Consider the following 11,161-nt stretch of genomic DNA (forward strand, 5'->3'; position numbering starts at 1 on the left):
TACTTTTATAGGTTGTTGAGCAAATCATGCATTTCAAACTGTTTTTTTTTTTTATTATTATTTTTAGGGATTGACAAACTTCTACCATTTTGCTTCGTTTTGATTATTGTCAATTAGCTTTGTAGATTACCATTGTGACTAATTGACAGGCTTTTATTACAGTTAGAAGTCTACTAGTGATAGACTTTTATCATTAATAAAACTTCTTTTACAACCAAAATTTGTTAGTGATAAACTTGAATAGTAATAGAAAATTGCCGGTTGTGAATGAAGTCTATTAGTGATTGACAAACTTCTATCATTAAGTCTATCTGTACTAAGATTCTATCACTTATTGAAATTTATTAATAATAAGAGTCTATTAGTGATTGGAGATGATGAAAAAACATAAGGTATTTATCAAATTGTTACTCTATTTTTACTCTGCATGTTTCTAATTTATTGTTTAGGATGCTATTTGTTGTTTGATTTAAACATTAAAAAGATAATTATTCCAAAAAAAATTTAGAACACTACACTTAAATCTCTTTTTACCTCAAGTTAGAAGCCGCAACACATGTTATTAAAGGCTTAGTAATGTCTAAATCTGTTTAGAGATGAGTCAAACTTAGTTTAATTAGTATATACTATGTGTTTGTGATCAATATGTTCGTGATTCGAATTTCTCACCTTTATTATACTAAAAAGTTGTATAGGGTTGGACTATTTGGACATCTTTAAAGATTAAAAATGACAAGTATATTCACAACTTCTATCCTATTTGATTGACAATGTATCAACATAGAACACAATGTCCTTGTTTTCCATATAAAAGAACATATATATTGGAGTACAACTTGAGGGATTTTTGCTTGATTATGGAATTGAATTGTGATGAATATATTCATCTTCCAAGAAGGTTTCAGTAGTTTAGCTTATTGGGTCTTTGAAGTAGCTTCCGAGGCCATTTAGTAACTATTTTATTTTTAGTTTTTAATTTTTAAAAATTAAGTATATTTCATCAATATTTCTTATAATGATTTACATCTTTTTTAAGTACAATGGTTGAATTCTTAACCAAATTTTAAAAAAAAAAAAAAAAAAAACTTTTTGAAAGTTGTTTTTTTCTTTTAAAATTTGGCTTATTTTTTTAAACCATTAATGAAAAGTAGATAATAAATGAATAAATTTATAAGTGAAAGTAATGTCTATAGATTTAATTTTAAAAAACAAAAACAAAAAACAAAATGGTTATTACACAGAGCTTAATCTTTAGTTTTTAGTTTTTTAGAATTAAATCTATAAACAACACCTCTTATATACACACAGTTTCTAACAATAACCAAGTCAAAATTTGAAAATTATATAAAAAAAAGAAGTTTTTAAAAACTTATCTTTATTTTTTAAATTTGTCTAAGAATTAAACTATTTTAATTAAGAAAGATAAATACCATGGTAAGAAATTAAAAGGAAATAAACTTAATTTTCAAAAACAAAAAACTAATGTCCCGTTTGATAAACATTTGATTTTTAGTTTTTTTGAAAATTAAACCTATGAATCTCACTTCCATTTATCGATTTCCAAGTTTTGTTAGCTAAATTTTAGTAATGTTTTCAAAGTCGAGCCAAATTTTTAAAACTACAAAAAGTAGTTTTTTTTTTTTTTTTTTTTTTAAATTTGGCTAAGTACTCAATGCTTTTAAAGATGCAAATCAGGATAATAAACTGAGAAAAAATATGTTTAATTTTTAAAAACTAGAAACAAAAAAACAAAATGATTACAAAACGAGACCCATTTAGACTTAATCTTTCTGATTTCGCTGTTGAGCTTGCTAGATTGATAGGAAATTAAAGTCTAAGAATCTTGGGTTGGTTTGAAATCACAAAAACATCGAGGCTAGCAAGATCTTAATGACAATGTTTTCTCCGCAAAGGATGTAAGATTCTAATTTTTTTTATATTTTATTGTTTTTATGATTGAAAATTCGTTTGGATTTACTTAAGAAAAAAATGTCAAAATACTCATTTTATTTAAACATTTTTTTTATAAAAATTGATTAAAAAATATTTGAAAAGCTATTTTGAGTGGTTGTCAAATAACCAAATTTCTTCTAAAATGACTTATTTCTAAATTAAATACTTAAAAATATATTCCAAACATACCCTCAAACCAGTTCGTAAAATTTTGAAAATTCACCATCAATTATAGAAGAAGAAGACGCATTACATAGCAAATTATCAGTTCTCCTAGAAGACCATTTCAATTGCATATTAGTGATATGAGCGACTAAATGATGTCTTGAACTTTGATCTTAACTAAATTAAAAAAGCCAAGCAAGCTCATTTTCTTCCTAAATTTCAACCACAATTTGAATGACATTCATATCATAATCCAATAAAATCAATAACTATATGAAAGGAAGAGATGTATCCAATCGATCTTCCATCGATATTAAACTCACAAAATTCTCAAAATACATTATTCCATCAACCAAAACCCCATATAGCCTTCTAATTCACGTAGTTATGCTTATAATTTCATAGTACACTATAAAAAAAAAAACTACAATTGAAAGCTTAATAATAATTCTAAATTACTGAAAAAAATACACAAATTATGTAAATTAATTTGGCACAAAAATCAATAGTGCAACAACCCTATAAGTAAATAAGGTCGATGATGGTATATAGGGAGAAAAAAAATTATTTTCCGTCTCTAGATTTTTAGTTTAGTTTTCATTCGGACCATATAGACTTCAAAATGTTAAATTTTTTGTTCTTAAATTTTGAATTTGATTTCAATTTAGTCCTTAAGTTTCAAAATGTTACAATTTTACTTTTGAGATTTGAATTTTGTGTCAATTTTGATCATAAGATTTTAAGATTTACACTTTTAACCTTTTTTTTTAAAATTAAATATATACTTTCAGTTTCAGTCTTTAGTATTAAACATACCGCAACTGGCATATGAACGTGTTAACGATTAATAGACCTGTGGTTTAAATCTCCAAATCCTTATTGAACTAAAAACACAAAAGTTCAAGTATTTGATGTTAATGTTTATTAATTAATTTAAAATAATTAAAGTTGTGGTTGAGGATATAATATAATAACTAATAAATTAAAATATTAGAAAAAGGGTTACATTTGCAATTTTTAAGAAACGTGGCAAATACCTAAACATAAAACTTGAAACTATTACCCATTACAAAAAAAAGGTTATTTTGTAGGAGGAACAATGAGTGTTCAAAAAATTCAATGACTCAAAAAATTCGATCAACTCAATTCAATGGGTTCAAATAAAAGAATTTTTTTTGTTGGGTTGTTTCATGAGTTTACCTAAAATACTTCAAACTACCCGAACTTATTATTAATTCAAACAAAAACTATGATACAATTATGTTACATATATTTATTTTACTTTTTTTTAATTTCATAATTTTTTTTTTTTATTTATTCCCAACAATTCTTAATAACATTGTTTAAAACTTTGGAAGGAAAAATTTCATAATATCAATTTAAATTTAGTTGCTAATCTTAATTTCAATGGAGGAAAATAATTAAATAATTATTTTAGGGACCTTTTTAAATATGAAAAATATTTTAAAATATTTACATTTTATAGCAAAAAGTTCAAAAAGTACAAAACACTTTTGGAACTTTTTGCTATAAAATGTAAATATTTTTGGAATTTTTCTATTTATAAGAATTTCTCTTTTTTTTACCTATTAATATTTCACTTATTTCTAAAAACAAAAACTTAAAGGCTTCGTTTGGTAACCATTTGAATTTTAGTTTTTATTTTTGAAATTAAACCTATAAACACAATTTCCACCTCTAAATTTCTTTATTTGTTATCTACTTTTTACCAATGGTTTAAAAACTAAGCCAAATTTAGAAAACTAAAAAAAAAACTTTTAAAAACTTGTTTTTATTTTTCAAATTTGACTAAGAATTCAATCATTGTACTTAACAAAAATGCGTAAGAAATAGGGAGAAAATAAACTTAATTTTTCAAAACCAAAAATAAAAAAACGAAATGGTTACAAATGGAGCCTAAATAAATTATCTAAATAACCTGAACCAATCAAATGATCTAAATATTTCATGATTGGGTGGGGTCTATTTCATGATCTATAAATCTATAATATATTAAAGAGGGGAACATTTGAAAAGCTTTTTTGGACTAATATATTCTTATTAAAATTTTGAAATTTACAATCATGTCATTCACTTAGGGAGTGTTTGGTGTGCATATTTGAAATGTTAAACTTGAGAATGTTAAGTCTGAGGGTTAGGTTAGGTTTAGGTAGCTTAGGTTTAAGAAAATGCAGATTTTAGAAGTCTGGATTTAAGAAGTCCATGTTTGGAGTGTAGGGTTAAGAAACCTGAGAATGAAATGCATATTTATAAATCTTGAGTTTGTGAAATATTTTCTTGTATCTAATAAGTGGTTAGATTTTATATTAGCTCAAATTTATCATCTTAATTATTTTAATATAGTTAAATTTAAAATAAACTAAAAAAATAGAAGAATATTTGTTTATTTTCTTTTTGAATTTTGAAATAGAGATTTGGTAAATATTTTAATTTTGTTTAATCAAGTACTTTAAAATTTTGATATTTTGATTTTACTGGATTTTGAAATAAAATTTTATAAACTTTTGCCATTTTAACTAATTTAAATTAAGGATTTCTACAAATATTGTCGAAATAAATATATTTGATAAATACCTTATGTTTTTTCATCATCTTCAATCACTAATAGACTCTTATTATTAATAAATTTCAATAAGTGATAGAATCTTAGTACAGATAGGCTTAATGATAGAAATTTGTCAATCACTAATAGACTTCATTCACAACCAAAATCCAACAGTGGCAATTTTCTATTACTGATTGAAGTTTATCACTAACAAATTTTGGTTGTAAAAGAAGTTTTATTAATGATAAAAGTCTATCACTAGTAGACTTCTAACTGTAATAAAAGCCTGCCAATTAGTCACAATGGTAATCTACAAAGCTAATTGACAATAATCAAAACGAAGCAAAATGGTAGAAGTTTGTCAATCCCTAAAAATAATAATAAAAAAAAAAAACAGTTTGAAATGCATGATTTGCTCAACAACCTATAAAAGTAGATATTAAACACATTTAACTCAATGAGCAAGCAAGATTAGAGTCATAAAAATAGCTCTTTTCGAAAGTTATCGCTACATTTTATTTTACTTGCTTTAAATTCTCAACTACATCAACCCCCTTTCCCCCTTATTGCTTAAGCTAGAAAATCCTAACTAGTTTGAAATTATACTTGCGACTCGGTCTTGCCACTCGTAATACTCAGTAGTATAGGTAGTGTTGATACCAAATTTTGACCAAGAAAAAATGCACCGGACCTTCACATAACAACAATGGTAAATTTGTAATTCAGAGAAGAGAAGACCTGAAAAACAAAGAAAAAGGGTTTTGATGCCTAAATCGGTAAGAGAATTATAGAATAGAGAAGAAGTCAAAAGTTTAAGATATATCTCATGTGGAGCCATCATGATGTATTTATAGGAGATTTGATCAAGGATTTATCTTAAATCTACTAGGATTATTTATCCTATTTTATCTTAATTTTTAGGTTTATTTCATCAGGCTAAAATTCACTTCTCAACAGTAGCCCACACTCCCAAGTTGGGACATCATGGATTGGCTATTTATAAATTGGGTCTTTCGATACAAACTTAGGAGTGTAGTTCTAATTCTCATTGCTTCATTGGGGACTTTAGATCCTATTATATGACGTACCGACCTTGCTATTGCTAGTATAGTCATATCGCACTTGGCTCCTCCGAGATCATTCTTGGATTTGTAGCCCTACCTGGAATATCTAATGAAATATTTTTTTTGAAAACATGATTAGGTTCCTGGTGTGCATCTACTACAATTAAGCAGCGTTAAGCGCAAAATTTACATCGTGCCTATCTTTTTTTTTTTTTCAAGAGGCATAAGTGTACGACATTGACCTTTGTTGTCATTTCGGGATCTAACCCTGGGAGACAAACGTGATTGGGAATATTGACTAAATCATCATTATATCTAGCTAGTTCCCTAATTTTCTTCCCCCATCTTTAAGTGAGGTTAACCTATCTATCTTTTGCGACGAGTTTCGACACATGTATTTAGTCTGACTCGAGTTGGTTCCTAGATTTTGGATTTTGAATTTGGTTAGTCAACCGTAGGATAACCAACCCCCAGTTTTCCACAAAATATTTTCACTCAACAAATTGTTTAAGTCCTAGTTAGAATCTCCGGGGCAACTTTCCCTTTAGTGAATAATTAAATCTCCGGCCCTAGTTGCAACATATTTCATATAATCTCCTTCATCTAAATAATTCATTATATAAGCAACCAAACACTTATTTAAGATAATAACATTTTTTTTTTTGCAAATAGTTCATGACACTATAGTTATTGATGATATTTAATTATGTCATTTTGATGCCATCAATTTTAAATAACTTAAAGAATGCGAATGCAGAGCACATGAATAGATACTCTCATGTTGTTGACATATCTAAGAATGTAGCGTGTGATAGACTAAATAATTACGTGATGCATCATTTTAATTATTAATTAATAACATGAAATCTAAGCAAGTTGGCCACTGAATTCAAACAATGTAACATCATAATAAAACTTATATGTAATTTTGCAATCTGGTAGAAATCTTTAAAGTTTACACTTCAAAATTTGCTCTGCCTAGACAATTTGTAGCTAATCTATACTCAATTTCTTCAAAAATATTTCACGTTATCTTGTAATTACATCAATTGAATTTTAGTCCTTTTTAACTCCCTTCATGGTACCAAAGAAAAATCCATTCTTTGAATTTTCACGTCGATTCCTATAAATTGATTGAATTTTGATTCAAGGGAACGAAACCGTCGAACTGAAATAAATCACTCACAACACCTTTTAAATGACTACGTGGTACAATTGAATCAAATTGATTTTTCAATCAAAAGTACTAAGTGGAATCTTTTGTTTTTTCCTCTTTTTCTATCCCTATCTCGCAGGTATAGTGTTTAATTAGTAGAAAACATTTTCTCTTGTATCTGTATAAATCGATATTATACATTCCAATTCCAACCACCCAAGAAAATTTTCAAATTGGATCCAAAATTGGCAGGTTAGTGTTAGCTTATCCATGCAGTTATGTCCCTTGTGAAATTTGAATATGATTAACAACACTGTATATACTATACTGAAACTTTCAAAATCTTATCTAAGCCCTGAAATCTATCTTAAAAAAGAAGACATTGTAATACTATCTTCAAATTACATGAAAATCTATAACATTGTTAAAATAGATATAGGTTTCGTTTGTATTGTTGTAGCTTTTAAAATAATTTGCTTTGCTTTTTAAAAAATCAGATACGGAAGGAAGTTAAATTAGTATTTGTTAAATTTTTATTTTTAAATAACAAAACTAGTTACGGTGCATATAAATTAATATTAAATTGGTATCGTAGACGAATTATTTTAATTATTTTCACAATGATAATAATTTATAATTTATCAATATATATATTTTTGAAATTTTATATGATTGAATTTCAATTAATTTTGTTTATCTAAATTATTTGATAAAAAATTAAGAAAAATCATTGTTTTAAAAAATAATCAATTAAAATTTTAAAAAATATGTGATATTAAAATGGAAGAATATAATTATAATACATTTATTTAAATAATTAAGAAACTAATAGATTTTTAGAAAAACTAAATCTAAAAGCTATTATTATCATCTTTAACATGTTAGTTAGAATTTGAAAAGTGATGCTCTAACATTATTTATCACACGTTAATCAAAATTATCCTCGGTCTTCTAGAAGACTAATATCTTTCATACGTGATTATGAAGTATCAAATCAACTCGCAGCTTGACACAAATGAATTTCCACCAAACTTCTTATTGACAGTTATGTTGAAGTTTATCCTTTATAGCTTTCTCAACTTTATCAAAACATCAATCAAGATATTCACTACAAGAAATAATGGATACAATAGCTAACGAAAAAAAAAAAGTTATAAAACACCTTTTATAACATATTTTAAAGGTTCTGGCAGCCTATATTATTAAAAGTATGGAACTTTTTATAACCTTTTTATAAATAGAGTATGGAGATATAATATGTATACATGGCTATGAAAACATTCAATAGCATTAGTCATTAAAGCTATCTTTAACATATAATAACTTGCTCTCAATTCTATCTTTATTATATAATAGTCTTTTCTTAGGGTATGTTTGGTGCGTGATAAAAGTAGAGAGTTGAGTTAAGTTGAGTTGGTAATTATTATCTGGGGAGTTAAATTGTCTGTGTTTGTTTGTAGAGTTGAGTTGAGTTAGTAATTATTGTCTGTGTATGTTGTGCTGAGTTGAGTTGAGTTGGGGGATCTGATGCAGTTTTTGTGAATGTGATTAGTTCTATTTTTTTCTGTTTGTTTTTTATTCATTCTTTTATTTTTTAGCTTTATGTTTTGCAATTGCTGATTAATTTTCAAATATACACGTATTTTCTCAAATCATTTATGATATAAACTGGACAATCTCAATTTTTTTTCTCAATTTGTAGAACATAATAGATTATTTTTCATATATTCTTTTCAAAAACTGTAATAATTCTAATTCTCTTCAATCTGTAAAATATACCAACAAAATACATTTCATATTGATACTCAATTAATTAGTATATTGTATATTGTATGTGTATATATTGAATGTATATATATACATTGAAGGTAATTATCCCAATTACTAATTGGTATATTGTATGTATATATATTGAATCTTGCTAACTTAACATTATTATTTCACATACCATACAGTTTATTTTTATATAATATGGGTAGTATATATGGAATTGAAATTGTATATAGGATAATTACCTTTCATTTGATTATGATGGTGGGAATGTGATGTAGTACAGTAACATTTTTATAAGATCACAAAAATAATATGAACCGACCGAACATGTGGCCGTTTCCAAAAAAAATTCACAAAATATATGTTCTTTTCGATACTTATAATATCCATGTCATAACAACAACACAAAAATTACATGTCATGATGTATGCAAAAGTTATCATTCTTTTGACGATAAAAAAAATCAAATATGGGAAGCATCCAAACGGCAAAGATGAGGGAAGAGATAAAGAAATGAAAATGTCATTCGTTTTTAGGCTTAGTTTTGAGTGGATAAAAAAAGTGGTTTTAATAACCCACAGTTTTTCTTTATGGCCTTAACAAGCATGGATTAATAAATACCCATCCAATCCAACAACTCATACCCATTTATCAAACATCAATATTTTCCTTGATATGATAACCTTTTTTCAAGGCTATTGTATCATATATTATATATATATATATATAGCTTTAATCTTATGTTATAACAAATCACATTGAAATTATGTCCATTTACATTACAAGCACTTGTTTTAAGTTAAATAGACACATGAAATAATTCATAATGTATGCATTAAAAACAATGACTTCCTTTCATTATTGAAATTTAGTAATCAATTTACATTAGTAAACTAAAGAAATTAAAAAATAATACAAGAAATACATCCAATGTAATTTTCAACTATACAACATTCACAAAATACAAAATTCATCAAGTTTTGAGGATTATAGCATCATGGAATTGAGCTTCCATCTTTGATCTTTTCCATGTAGAGTTATCATTTCTTCTACCTACATAAAAAAATAAATTAGCATCAGCTTGGCTCCCAAAACCACAATTGAATGTCAAAACTATATAAAAAATGTTTAATTGCCATTTTGACTCTCAAAACAACCTAAAATTATGTAGTTCATTAATAATTGACGAGATTACCATAGAAACAATATATTAATAGATAAAAATATACAATAAGAGGCCGGACAAGAAATTTAACTTTGAATATGTCATAAAAACTAGATAAACTTAGAATAATGATAAAGCAACAAAAAATTATTCAAATGAACTCCAATAAATGAGTTGGCAATGACATTTGGACCATAATTGTGTGTGTTGTGTTGAAGGCAAATTGAGCATGAACTTTAAGAATTACTTCAAGTTGAAAGAAAACTTTAAAAATTAATAAAAATTAATAAAAATTATGACGAACATAACATACATAATGGACATAACAAAAAACAATAAAGAAGCCAACTCATAAACTAATACAATTTAAAGACAAACATCTTACCATGAGCAACATGAGCAATAACAAACATATTACAAATGTGATGTTTGTAGTCCATAAACCAACAAAACTCCTCGTCTGTAAACTTTACCTTGTGATCCATGAAAAAAAAAACAAAAACAAAAAAAAAAAAAACAAAAAGCAATCAGAAAAGATACAAACATCTTGAAGATAGAAGAATCTAGTTCCAACAATATTCTACGATATTTCAAATTACCTAGTCTATGATATTTCATAAATTCTCTCATCAAGACATTTGCTTAGTTTTCTTTCAATACAAACTTGATAATGTCCACGAACTCTTGGTAATGTTTAGAGAATACGAGATAAGTCAACAACCAAATGAAGAAAATAAACAACTAAACTAAAAAAGATGGTGAGACTTGCAAACTTATGAATTAACATATATATCATAAAGCAAATGTGTGGTTTAAAGTTGCCAACAATGCATAGAACAATAATGAAACGAATGACAATAACTAAAAAACAATGAAGTAGAAATGTCATAAACTCGAAACGAATTCACAAAACTTTTTTGCCAACTTTTTGCAATGGGATGATATATACAAAATTGGTTCAAAACAACATCCACTCACAAATATTAATCAATTGCATTCAGATAGCATTGACCCATCACAACAATCATCCTCTACACTTTGCATCAAGAGCCAAATAGTTTGGTATGTGTAACAAAACTCAACTTAATGCATACAAATTTCACTTAACAATCAGTCCAAATCTTCAAGAAAACTAACCTCAATTTCCTTTCTTGGCAGCTGTACTCAAGAATTTGACTTCCCTAAGAAAAAAAGACAGTCTAAGAGAAATTTGGCATATTAGAACAATATTTTTGCATCAAACTAACACAACAACCATTCTCTTCTTGGTAAATTTTCAATTAAATTTGGAGATACAGAGCCCCTTGGATAGTCATTTT

The sequence above is a fragment of the Benincasa hispida genome, chromosome 8 (assembly GCF_009727055.1).
Source record: "Benincasa hispida cultivar B227 chromosome 8, ASM972705v1, whole genome shotgun sequence".
NCBI classification, from domain to species: domain Eukaryota; kingdom Viridiplantae; phylum Streptophyta; class Magnoliopsida; order Cucurbitales; family Cucurbitaceae; genus Benincasa; species Benincasa hispida.